The sequence below is a fragment of the Harpia harpyja genome, chromosome 8 (assembly GCF_026419915.1).
Source record: "Harpia harpyja isolate bHarHar1 chromosome 8, bHarHar1 primary haplotype, whole genome shotgun sequence".
Taxonomy (NCBI): Eukaryota; Metazoa; Chordata; class Aves; order Accipitriformes; family Accipitridae; genus Harpia; species Harpia harpyja.
The window spans coordinates 9,349,773-9,363,026 of NC_068947.1; the positions used below are offsets into that span (position 1 = coordinate 9,349,773).

The 13,254-nt window shown below is 42.0% G+C and overlaps 1 protein-coding gene across 1 annotated transcript in view; it reads right to left on the bottom strand.

Moving 5' to 3' along the window:
- RPL8 (ribosomal protein L8) overlaps positions 1-13,254 on the bottom strand; it is a 161,739-nt gene that overhangs the window by 18,450 nt on the left and 130,035 nt on the right. The gene's annotated exons all lie outside the window — the stretch shown is intronic.

The window sequence follows — 13,254 nt, forward strand, 5'->3', positions numbered from 1 at the left end:
AGTTAATAATAATCATCAAAATAAAATTAAAATTATTTTGTCTATTTTTGAAGGGGCAAATGGAATAAAAGCTAAAGGGTGAGAGTCATCTGTCCTAATGTAGATGGTAGAATGTGTTGCCTTCAGAGAGAGGCACTTTACCTGCCTTTAGGCAGCGCAGAGACGGATGCCATGGGAGTGATTGCCCTCAGTCTAGAGCAGCTCAAACGAACCTACTTTGCCACTTTTTACAGTCCTAAATGTCCACAGGGACACCACCTAATGTTTTATTTACTTAGTAAATTTGACCAGAGATCAGTCGGTCTTTCCAAGAGGAGAGAAAACCACAGTTTTGTCAAGTGTGACAGAAAATAGGAAATTATGACGGCGACAGCTGCTCGGCCCGACCTCTGTAACTGCTGCCACAGGCATCCGTGAACACATCTAGGGGAAAAGGGAAAAGCAATGTTTGTTAAATTGATTTATTTGTGTTAGCTATGCCATATAAAAGTCCTGGCAGTCAGATCACCTCTCTTAACAGGGCGGTGAGAGTGCACATCCCCTGAGGTCCTGAACCAAAATCATCACCTTTACCCAGGAGCCCCTGAGGGGACATGGGGAAATTTCAAACCCATCGACAGCTGCTGGAGAGGAAGTTTAAATAAACCGTGTGCTTCCTCAGCATTAAATCCTCCCGCTCGTGAAACCCTTGCAGACAATAGCCAAGCGGATTTTTCATGAGGTTAATGTCACTTGAGGGATTCATGTGAATCCTTCATGGGTTTTGCTTTCATTTTCAGTATGACTGAATTTTATGGTATAATCACATCCACTCGTTCATTTTAAATTTGGTTTTAAAAGTCTTGCACCAAGGGATGGTTTCTGTCACTACATCTACAGTTAGTAAAAGGCAAGTTTACCCTCTGAGCTGCACAACAAACTAATACAACACTTTATAGTCTCCATTTTCCTTTTCACAATATTTAGTTCCTCAGACAACAAGCAAATACATCACTCTTCTAGAGAGGAGTTTCATTTCCTTCTTATGTACATTACCTCAAGAATGATTCAACTTCAGGCTTATTTTGCAAAATGCAATTTCTGCTTCATCCAGCAGCTCTCGGCGGCTCGTTTATAGGGTTGCGTGGTGCGGAGTCAGTGCTGGCAGCGCTGCCCACCCACGAGGATGCCCCTGCCACATCCCAAGGGATGCGAGGAAGAAACGTCCTCCTTTGCCTTTCTCAGAAGGACGTGGCAGGAAAGAGGGGGCTCGGAGCTACCCTCTTTGGAAGAGCAAACAAGATATCAGCTGCTCCCTGAGGTCTCCCTGGGAAACGCACAGCTCATAGGAGCTCTGGGTATCGTGGTTCCTCTCCATATATGTTGCCTAAAAATAGAGCTGAAATGTGACTGTTCAAGATACAGCCTTGCGGTAAACAAGGAAGTCGAGCACATAGCCATGCAAAGCTTTGTTTATTTTTCTATCGTGGTGTGTAAACTGCTAAAATCTATTGATTGTAGCTTCTTATTTCAGGGCCAATTGCCAGTAAGTTTAAGAAAATCTTCTGTTGTTCCGCTGGTCTAGCTTGCTGCAGATCTCACGAGCTACTTGCATGTTTACAAGCTTTTTTCCAGTAGGCATTTTCATTCATTTAGCTTACAATATGAATAAATATATTTGTAGATATATGCAAAGTAGTATAAACATTTATATTATGATTGCATAAAATTGTCCATTATAACTTAATTTTCAGTTGCTGATGATTTGGGCAAGCATTTTCCAGTTTTTTCATCAGATTAAAAGTAGAAGTCCATTTTCAAGGCAAAAACAACCCCAACAAAACCAAACAAAGAACCCCACAGACAGCTCAGCCATTTCAAAATACTGAAGCACAAGCAGTCTAACTAATATTAACCATTTCCCTCTTCAAATTTATGTTGCTTAAACATTTCTAAAGATAATGGGGAATCAGCAACTGTGGACTTAACAAAAGTATCTTTTGCTTTCTGTAAGAAAACCCATTCACAGATGTGGCAGACTTATAAGTCTTTGATGCGTATGATGGACTTGTGCAGAGCCACAAGGAACATCACACGCTGGACCTGCCACAAAGAACTGAGCCTCTCAAGGAGGATATACACAAAATTGATGATACTTTTCAAGGCTTGCATTGCCAAGGGCAACCATGATTCTGACGTTGCCAAACCCTTGAGCATCTGAATTTGCAACCTAAAGGATCCTTTAGCTCAGCTTGCAGCGTAGGCATAACCTGGTGTGTTTGCATGCATGCCCATAGCTGTTTGCCACCCGTAGCTAAAGCTTTCCTGTGACATCTTGGAGAAAGGGTACTCGGGAGGGACTGTCAAGGCAGATTCTGGAGGGCCTGGCAATAAGGGATGTAGAAATCCCAACCATCGACTCTCTCCTTTCCCAGCCTCCTCCGGATGTGCACAGCTGTGTCTTTCTCAGGACGCAGGAGTGGGAGGAGGGGTGAGACAGAGATGTGTGAGACAGTCGAACCCAGCTATCGAAAAAGCTGCTGCCCTCACTTGTTTAAAGAGGAACACAAGCTGAACTTGCAAGCTTTGCTTTAACGATGACTGCATATCCACTGTAACCTGCCTTCCCACTTATCCATTATATGCTGTGAAAGTAGAATAGACTCAAATGCAGCTGAACCTTCTTCAGCACAACTCTCTGGCTGCTGTACACTCCTCCTTAGCCTCTACTTCTTGGGAGCTGGGATACTTTATTTCACCATATGTTGTCTTTAACCCCGGTGACTGTTCCCCATGATTCACCTGTGCTCTCTCAAGCACGTGCAGGTAGCTGGTCAGGAGACCATGCGGAGATTCTCAAGAGTGCCTGGAAGAAAGACTTCAGGAATCCCATTTTTTTGCCACACCACCACAGTTGTTCACCATTATCGTGCCATTTCTGGCACCTGTGGCTGTCGATAGGACCCACTGTCAGCACCGGTAGCAGATTAAACATATTGAGCAGCAAAACTGCAAGGTGGAAGTCATAAACTGGGCTGCTTTCCTTCTCTAATACCAAAGCATCACAGACAGCCCAGAAAAGGTAGAAAGAGGACAAAAACAAGAGTAGGGAGACTTGATCAATGAGGATTCAGCAATGTCTGTGCTGAAGGATTGTAAAAGGTCATGTAAGTCTTTATAGACAAGCAATGTCTTACACAAATCTTTTTATGGAGCCTGCATCCCGTGTCTTGCTGTCCTGCCTCCTCAGCACGCCTAATATCTTTCCCGCCTACTGTAGTACCTTTGGTTCCCTTACCACCACTTCCCTTATGGAGATCTATCAGTAGCCCAGATCCTTCCGTAAAGGAGGGGTTTATTTCCTAAATCCCTCCATCGTGCTCTTGATTTCATCTCGTTTCTCCCACATTCTTGCTGTTTCTCCTCCCAGCTGGGGAAGACGATGCCCGCACATTTGTTATGCAGGAGGAATGTTAGCCAGTCCAAGAAGGTAGTCAGGAGGGCAAACTTTGTGGTTTTTTTTCCCCTGTAACTGACTGACCCTTCCCCTCACCAATTTGTCATGCTTTCATCTGGCTCTGAAAAATCCTGTTTGAGTATTACAGTGCGACTGCACACTGGTCTGAGATGCCTCTGCTTTTCCTTTCAGAAACTTCACAGGTATTTGTCTTTAGTGTCTCATCTGGAAAAGGATCTACGAACTTAACCTTAAAATTAAAGCCTTGCTAGGTACAACCCAAAACCTGTGATATGGACAGCCAACTTTACATTTTAAAAAAATCATGGTGCAGAGTGCAGTAATGTTTACAGATGTCTGTTTACTAAATTTACACCTACAGTGTTTGCGCAGCCAATCTCACAAATGACAAACACCGGCCTACTAAAAATAAGCTGAAAGCTGCACAGAGGAGCAAGGCTGGGATGGAAAGGATTTTGTTGTTGTTGTTGTTGTTAAGGATGGCGTGAACGAGGGGAAGCAATGAATGCACCGTTTTTCATTGAAGAGCTGCGAAGGGGCCTAGGCACGCTCACTGCAACAGAAGAGAAAATGGAGCGCTGCAGATAACATGCTCTCCGGCATGCAAAAGAGGAACACAGACTATAAGATGCCACAGGGAAGGAAGAAGTAAACACAGAGATGGTTGGAGAGTCCCTGGAAGAGGGGAGGAGTGGGAAGGCAGGAGGCTGGGAATTCACCGAATCCTCCGTGCAGTCACTCTGGTCACAGCTTTGCCTCTCTTCTCCCTGGGGTGGACAGCAGGAAACTGGTTTATGCTCCCACAACTTCTGGCTGCATGTGCAAATGCCCAGGGAGAGACTGCAGCCAGACCAGGCAGAGAACATAGGGGATGATGCAATGTGGGTAAATGGAAATTTTGCCCAGTTCACACTGTCAGGACAGAAGACAAGGTATGAGCATGTAATGGGGTTAGACGTACTCCTGACTATATACAATATGTATGTTTTAAATGCCTCAGACCTAAGAATATAGCATTCTTAAAGCATGCTATAAGGCAGGAGTCAAACCAGCTATTATCCCTGGTCCTTTCAAAGAGGCAGACCTTTTCAGCAAAGTCCCTCCCTCGGCAAGAGGGGCCATAAGGACATGAGAAACTAAAGCTCCAGGGCAGCTGGAGTGAAGAAAGGGAAACCAAAGAGACAAAAGGGATCCCCCCAGTGAAGCACACATAGTGGAGGCAGACGGGTGCAAGGGATGGGACAGGGGGGAAAAAGGGAGATAAAGTTATGATGAATGGTATGGGAGATGTAATTGTGTCATTGAAGGTCAGAGAAGAAGAGGGCAAGTGCAAAAAGAGGCCAACAGGACTGGAGGAGGGGGAGAATGTGCAAGAAGAATTGGGCGATGAGATCTCCTTGGAAAGATGAGTGGTGTTGGGGTACTGGCTTTCACAGCACTCTGGGTGGGAAAGTTTGATATTCAGCTCTATGAGTTGCACTTGCACCCAGCGGCTGAAACTGCCTTAGAAGTACAAAACTGTGTCTCCCAAGTAGCGATTATTTCTTCTGGACAACAAAGAAGCTCAGAAGTTGTTACTGTTCATGCTGAGGAATTTGGCACTGGCAGTAGTTGTTATCGAGTGCATTTATAAATGTCCCCATCGCCAACAGTACCCGAGCACACAGGAAAGTTGACAGAGTCGAGGCAGCCAGGTACAAACCTGCCTACGACATGTAATGTTCATTGCTAACGATTTTGTAGCTCATTTGGGACAGCTTCTGCCCATACTGCTGTACACTATGTACTGAAAAGAAAGCTTCCAGCACACACATTTAATTTGCATTATAATTTTAAAATATTTGTCAAGAATTATCAAGAGCTATGCCAGAAATTATTTGTACGTCAAAAGCATTTATAAAGTGCAGGAGGCTGCCTAGAAAGCTGATTTTTAGATTGCAAATATTGTGGTATCATGACAGCTTTTCACTGTGAGTTGTAGCACGTGCGTTCACACTTTTATTATAAATCCTCGTTCAGCTGCTGAAGGAGCTAAAGCCATTCTTAGGTTCTCTAAAAGATCTTTTTAATTTTCAGCTTTCCCTGTGGGGGACTGGAGGCCACCTATTCTTTCCACTTGAAGAGTAGGTACCTACAATTCTTGACAAGTAAAGTTCTTTGTAAGCAGACAAAAGTAGGCTAAAAGCAAAGACACTTATTAGGAGTTATTTCACTACATATAGAAATTGGGAGTTGTTGGTTCTTATCCTAACTTGTCACCCCATTTCTAACATATGCTAAGGACTGTTATTCTTGAAGAAAAGACCTTTTTCATAAGCAAAAAAAATCGTATTTGTATTGCTCGTAAGAGAGAACATAAAACACTACTAATAAAATTATTCAACAAAGCCAAATAATGTGTTTAAGAGCTCACCTATGAAAATTTTAAATATTCACTCATTTTTTGTGTCAGTGGATGAAAAGTAACCCCTCTAGAACTAAGTTTATAAGAATCTTTTCCCGTCTTTGTGTAGAGGATGTTCTCAAGCGTGTTCTGGACATGGCTGGTAAATGAGATGGGCAGTGCGATCCTAATGCAGAACCCAAACCTTCGTCCTCAAGATTGTACCCAAGAAGACACCTCTGCAGGCCATGACAGATCAGAGGAGCTGAAAAGAACTCCTGAAGAGCCAGTAACTTACCTCAGTTATCACTGCAGCGCTAAGCTTCCCACGAAGATTTCCAAAACATCCAGCCTCCCCCCAGAATAAAAAAAAATCAGTAAAGCAGCAGAAAAGAACCATTTGAAATCCTTAATACAAGCACTATTAAACTTTTAAATACATCTGATTTTGTTTTTGTAGCCAGAGTGTGTTTCTCAGTGCCTAATTTTATCTCAGGAGACTTAGTCACCTAAATCAATATTTACTGCAATGATTCAGTAGAACCACTAAATAAGACATGTCTATAGAATCACAGCATCTTAATATTTTAAAATAAAAGATGTCAATTCGAAGAATTGGGATGTAAAAAATATAAGCCTGAAATTGTCCGCCCTAATTTATGTGCATCAGACAAAGTTTACTACCATAAGTGAGCACCTGTAAAGCAACACCATCACCCTATTTTTATCATTCCTTTAAATTGCATTAGATTAACAACAGTTTAGGAATCATTCACCACTTGTGATCTAATAATATGGTTTTTAGGTTATATGAAAAAGAGGAAAAATATCACCAGCATCATCCACATGATATATTCCTTATGCCACCAGCTCTCCATTACCTAGGACAACCTGAGCCTGAGAGACACCATGGACAGAAAAACCCAGTGGCAGTACCATTGCAGACCCGAGTCACTCTTCTGCGTCCGTACCACATTCCAGTTCCTGCAAATGCTCATTAGTCGAGCCGGCTCCTCACAGATAAGATTCAGAAATATGACTGTACCAGTAACACAGTCTAGTCATGGCTGAATAATCTTTCCACAGGCTTTGGGGAGTGAATGATCTTAGCAGTTAGACTCTCAGAAACTTAATTTTTTAAGTCTTAGTCAATGCTCTTGATACAGTATCCTCCTTGTCAACACAGAAGAAAGAAGTGAACCCTTTATTTTCTAATATTTTTTTCTTCATTTTCCTGCTTTTCCCAACGTTACATTTTAAATGAGCCTTTAAGTTAAGGATGAGAAACAGCTGCATGTATACAACAGCCATCCTAGAGACAATTAATGAATCCAGTGTGTGATTTTTCTAATTATAATTATTGTTTGATTTTGATTTTCGCAATCTGCTTGTTGTACACTTGTTGAGGACCACTTAAATTATTCTTTAAACTGGAAGGCACTCCTAACATGGCATAAAATATTAAACATGTTTATATTTTTATAACGTAATACAACTCCCCTTTCCAAGCCAGATCCCATCTGTTAAGGCAACTTCTTAGATCCAATGTACATCCCCTTTCAGACCAGGACAACCGGAGACTGCTAGCCCTACCCCAGCACGCAGAGGCAATGAGCTGTTGTCTTCATGTTTTAGTGTGCAATTTGTACAGTAACCGGGGGAATTAATGTAATTTGATCTCCTGTGTGTTTGTGTCCTTCATCTTTAGATCCTCTCTCTCACTGAGATAACCTCAGGCAGGCAGTCCCCTGGTCTGTACACCCTCTCCTTCAGGGACCCCCCAGGGACTGCCCGCTGCCAGGTGCCTGCCCGGAGGGACAGCCCTCTCCAGCACGGCCACCTCCCCACCCCATGGCGTTCAGATAAGAAGAGGGTTGCCATGAACACCCAGAGCAATGCTTTTGTAAAATTACACCAAAAGTCCATGCGGTGCACCCTGGGTAAGGCCTGCTTGGATGCAGTTGGGGGGTGTCCTGGTTTCAGCTGCGATGGAGTTAATTTTCTTCCTAGTAGCTGGTACAGTGCTGTGTTTTGGATTCAGCGTGAGAGTAATGTTGATAACACACTGGTGTTTTCAGTTGTTGCTAAGCAGTGTTTAGACTAAGTCAAGGACTTTTCAGCTTCTCATACTGCCCTGCCAGCAAGAAGGCTGGAGGGGCACAAGAAGTTGGGAGGGGACACAGCCAGGGCAGCTGACCCGACCTGGCCAAAGGGGTATTCCATACCATGTGATGTCATGCCCAGTATAATAAACTGGGGGGAGTTGGCCTTGGGGGGATCACTGCTCGGGAGCTAACTGGGCATCAGTTGGCAAGTGGTGAGCAATTGTATTGTGCATCACTTCTTTTGTATATTCCAATTATTATTATGATGATGATTATCATCATCATCATCATCTTCCTTTCTGTCCTATTAAACTGTCTTTATCTCAAACCATGAGTTTCACTTTTTTTTCCCTGATTCTCTCCCCATCCCACTGGATGGGGGGAAGTGGGCGAGCGGCTGCGTGGTGCTCAGTTGCTGGCTGGGGTTAAACCATGACAGAAGGTTACATGGGACTGCAGGGGCTCAGCCTGGTAGGCTCTCACTCCTGCTGCTAGAGCGAGCAGCTCCTGAAACAAGCTACCCTTGAGTCCTACAGAGGTTTTGTTTTGGAGGAAGCTAGTTATTCATCCAGAAAGAGAGCTCCAGGGTGGACTAAGATACGTGCCGCACGGGGCAGGCGAGGTAGCAGAGCCCAGGAGCATCTGTAGAGCTGCGTGACTGGATAATGCAAATGTAGCCCATGGTCCTCACCATCACACGCTCCGCTCTTCCCGCTACCGACATCCCATTGCTTCACCCTAAAAAACCTGCCACCTCCCTGGCTGCTGGCTGAGCAAGAGGAAGCCTGCAGTGAGCCTGGGTGCGAGCCGTCACCAGCCATCGTCCGGGCCAGGCGTGACAACCTGCTCCCCTCTCCCAGCAGGATGCCGAGCTGGTCGCTCCCTTCTACCCAATAATTCACGGTACCTGCAGGAACAAGGTATCTTCCTGACCTCTTTGGGCTGTGGGTTTCAAACACATCAGAGGGAGCCAGGAAGTAACAGAGCAATTGCAAGTATCCGAGTTCCTTAGAGTAAGTCAAATAAAATTAAGCCAAAAAAGGTGGAAATGAACTTTGTCACCCTGATGTGCTAAACAAGAAAAATACAAGACCCCCCAACTGTCTCGAAGTGCCCCTTCTCACAAAATAATATAACAATTAATGATAGTCTTAACAACTCATGCTTTTCTTTCTTTTAGCTTTTCCTATGTTAGTGAGAGTCAAGGAGATATTAGAACAAATTACTTCTTTTTTGTTCGCTTGTTTGTTACTGTGTTCCCTCCTAGTACCCTGCATTTTGAGCTTTTGTATTTTAAATGAGGTAATTTTGTCTTCTGCAAGTTCATCACATTAATGCTTTTATTAATAAAAAGGCAAAACCTGATGCATTTTCTTTTATGGTTTTGGAGTGAATTCTCCAGGATAAAAAAAAAAACCAAACTTCTTGCTGGTTTCATTAGCAATATTTACCCTTTGCATTTGTCATTTAATATAACCTTTTCTCCTGCATTATCTCATTTCTTATTAGAAATGTACACTTTTTACATGTTAGATATTGTTTCTTATCACTGTGTTTTATCACTGGCAAAAATGCAGCAGGAGTGCAGCTGGTGGAATTTAGGTTTTTTTAAGCAAAACCTTTGTTTTTCTTTCATCCTCACGCAGAAATAGCTCTTTAAAGTAATAAGCATTATTTTGAAAAGACACTCAAGCACTATGTGGGGGTTTCCTTTGGTGATACACTTCTGACTGTCGCATACCATTCTGCCTTTTAATCTATGCAGAAAATCATGAAGACCTTACATTCCATACAGGAGAAGATTTTACTTGGAAAGATCGAGAGAGCTGTCAATCCTAGCCTTCAAACCATTCTCCAGTCCCACCAAGCATATGATCAGAAGCAAACTCCTTGCGGTCTAAAGTATACCAATCATGTCTAGACTGCATCTAATCATACAATGTAAAACTCGGCAACTCTTGTCCATCACGACTGCAGAGGAAATACCAACTACAGCAAAATAATCCTGGGTCCTATCCCTGAGTGTCAAGGAATGTAATAAACTTCATCCAGTGCATGATAGCAAGCAAAGGCAAGTAAATAACCATTGTGCCCCAGGAAAAATTCACCCAAAATACCTACAGAGGAAGAAACACCTACTTGCCAGTGGGTGAATATTTCTCACAAAAGAGTCATTTCATCCTAATCCTTCAATCCTGACCCTCAGGAGAAACCTCCTGAAGATGAGGCTGGGAACTATGCGGTCATTTATAACTCTGCACAATCCCAGAAGCCAGAGACTTAACAGAGATATATTTTTGACATTTTATAAACTCTCTTCTCCAATGTTAACCTCTCCGTGCTCTACAGGTTATAAAGTACACATCTCTCTTTTTTCCCCCAGGAGTTAGCAAGCCTGAAATTTCTCCATCTCTTACGCATTTTCCCCCTCTCCTGCAGTATGCCCCATACTTCACAGGTACCAATCACCTTTATTTTTAAGTGATGATCTAATTGGTGCACAGCCAGCTAAACTCTGAGCAATCATTCTCAGTTCATAATTATCTCATAGACTCTCAGAATCAAGGAATGGTTTGGGTTGGCAGAGACCTTTAAAGATCATCCAGTCCAACCCCCAGATCTTTGAAATCTGTTGCTTTTATTTCAGTCCTGAAGAATGGCTTCGTATGTCTGAAAGCTTGTCTGAATTCTTCAGCTATGACAGTTGGCATGTTAAAATATATCTCCTCTTCCTACAAGCCTCATAGCTGCAGCAAAATATTTTATCAACTTTATTTGATATTCCATAATCAATATATCTATGCATTGTTAAGGTGCTAGAAAAGCCACACTATGTAATTATTTCTTAATTTATAATTAAGCACGCACAGTATGTAATCACTTAACAGTACGCTACATACACATGTATGACAGGGAAGGACTTAAGGCTGTGTATTTTCTTTTCACATTTACTCCTATGTGAACAGCTGTGTAGTTGCACCATTGCATTATACACTTTTATATATTTATTTGATACTTCTCATAAAATTGACACTGATAACTCATATTTTGATTACTGTGGGATAGATCTTTTAACTATAATTTGCCTATGTTTAACACATCACCCATTTTTACTGTACAAAATAACAGAATTTACACATTATTTAATCTTGCAGTGCTAGGGATATCTATGAAGTCAAAAAAAGTTCTCTGTATACACAGAAGGAACAGCAAGTCAAAGCTAATTAGTGTGGTGTGAGTCTGGGAGGAGAATTTGCTTACTGTCTTTGAAATTTTCCACATCTTGGGTGAGCTGATCAAGCAGTAAGTGCTTTGTGACAAGCTGCGAGGCTGATTATACACTTTTGTTTTGTATTTGTTTTAAATAATATTCCCCTGTTAATATGAAGTCGTTTCCCGAGTGAATGTGTAGTGCTTACTTAGGCAGAAATAATACTTTTTTCCCTAGTTTACAAGACAGTTGGTTTTAAAACTTTACTTTCATAGAAGCTGAGTAATGCCCTCAACAGCAAGTAATTTTTCACCCCTTTACTCTACAGTAGGTTTTAGTGGGAGAAACTTCCTTAAGAGATATGCTCCAGAACAGAGGAAAATGTGCTGGTGTACTACAGCTATGTGGGAAACAGTTAGTTAGGCAATTGTAATATTTATTAACCTTAAGCTTTTAAAAAAGCTAAAACCTTTAGCTTGTATTTTTCTTTAATCAGGTAATGAAATAAGGGATTTAACAAGACTAACAGAGCTTTCCAGCATGTTCAAAATTCAGCATGTTGTGTTCTGGTGTGCCAAATTGGAACTTGGGATGAGAGAATCCAAGCAATATTTATAGAAAATAGGCAACTTATTCTTCCTTTATATTTTTTGTATCCAGCCAATATAAGAGTGAATATTATCAATAAGAAATTTAGATGGTCTTTCATGAACACATGAAAGAAAGGTGAGAAAGGCAGCAATGCATTTCCTGTTGTTTCTCTGCTTCTGTTGCTGTTCCTCCGCTCTGTTGCTGTTCTTACGTATAGTATGAAGTCAATCTGAAGTCTGTAACTGTGCTCCAAGTTAAATTCAGTAGTGTTACAATAGTAACCTTCAATTTCTGAGCTATCTTTTTGGTCTTTAGCTAGGATATCATAGAGTTAGAAAATAATACTCCTTCCAGAAAATTAAGAAACAGAGTTTGAGGAAACTCATTTTCAGATGGATTTGAATTAATCAGGTACTTATCCCAGATAGTAAGAAGTACTAATATGACTTACTTAAAATACTTGATACTAAATTTTGCCATTGAGGGCATCTATACGGCTTTCAAGGATGACCTTTGCTCACCATTAAAAGTAAGCAAACAAAAAAGTATCAGCCACATGTAGAAATTGAAAAAAACCCAAGTGTAATCTTGATGGATTCTTCACATGCGTAAGACTGAGCCAGTCTGTCACGTATTGGTTCTTGCAAGCACCATCGGCATCTAAATTCAGCACCCTTAAGGCAACTCCAAGATGCTACACCTGAAAAACGTGTGCAGCATGATAAGCCCCACATTCCCTGAGTCCAGTTTACAATTTTAAAACAATTCTTAGAAAAATAAATTTACGTGTGGCTCCCAAGAACAATTTGGACCCCAAATTTTCAATCTACACACGAAACAATGGTCATCTTGTAATTTCTATTCCCTGATACAATGAATTAAGCCTTTGAACGAAGGAAACAAGGAATAATGCTTGACTGAAGTCAAACAGTGAGTATCCTCATGTGCAGGACAGATACTCACTTAGAAGATCAGCCATTTCCTGAACAGCTGACCAAAACTTGAATCATACAAATGTCCATGGACACTAAGAAAAGGGCATAAATGTGGTTAAACCAAGCAGCTGTTTGCTATTAGAATGAGTGTTCTCAAGTACTACGTAGGTAATATTTGGACAGTGTATCCCATTGTTTAGGATAAGTTAAAGAGACCATTCTCTGGAAAGAATTGTTTCTGCTCAGACTCCCATTATCGCACCTCTTTTCTCACCCTATCTTTCTCTCCCATTAGCTGCCAAGGCACCTCATCTATGTCTGGTAAAACAGATAAGTGGTTGTCATCAACCCCACTACATGAATTACTCATTATATCTGCTCTCCGAATACTTCAGATGCTCTGAACAGCACATTTCTCTTCCTCAGGCGCGGGCAGTCTGCAATACCCTCGCAGTCTGCGTGCTGACTAAGGGAAACGTGAGTTGCGGGGTTCCTCCTGGCCCCGACCATCGGCGCTCCCTTGTTAGTGGGCTCCTTGCCCAGCTCGCTTACCGCTGCAAAACTGGCTTCTG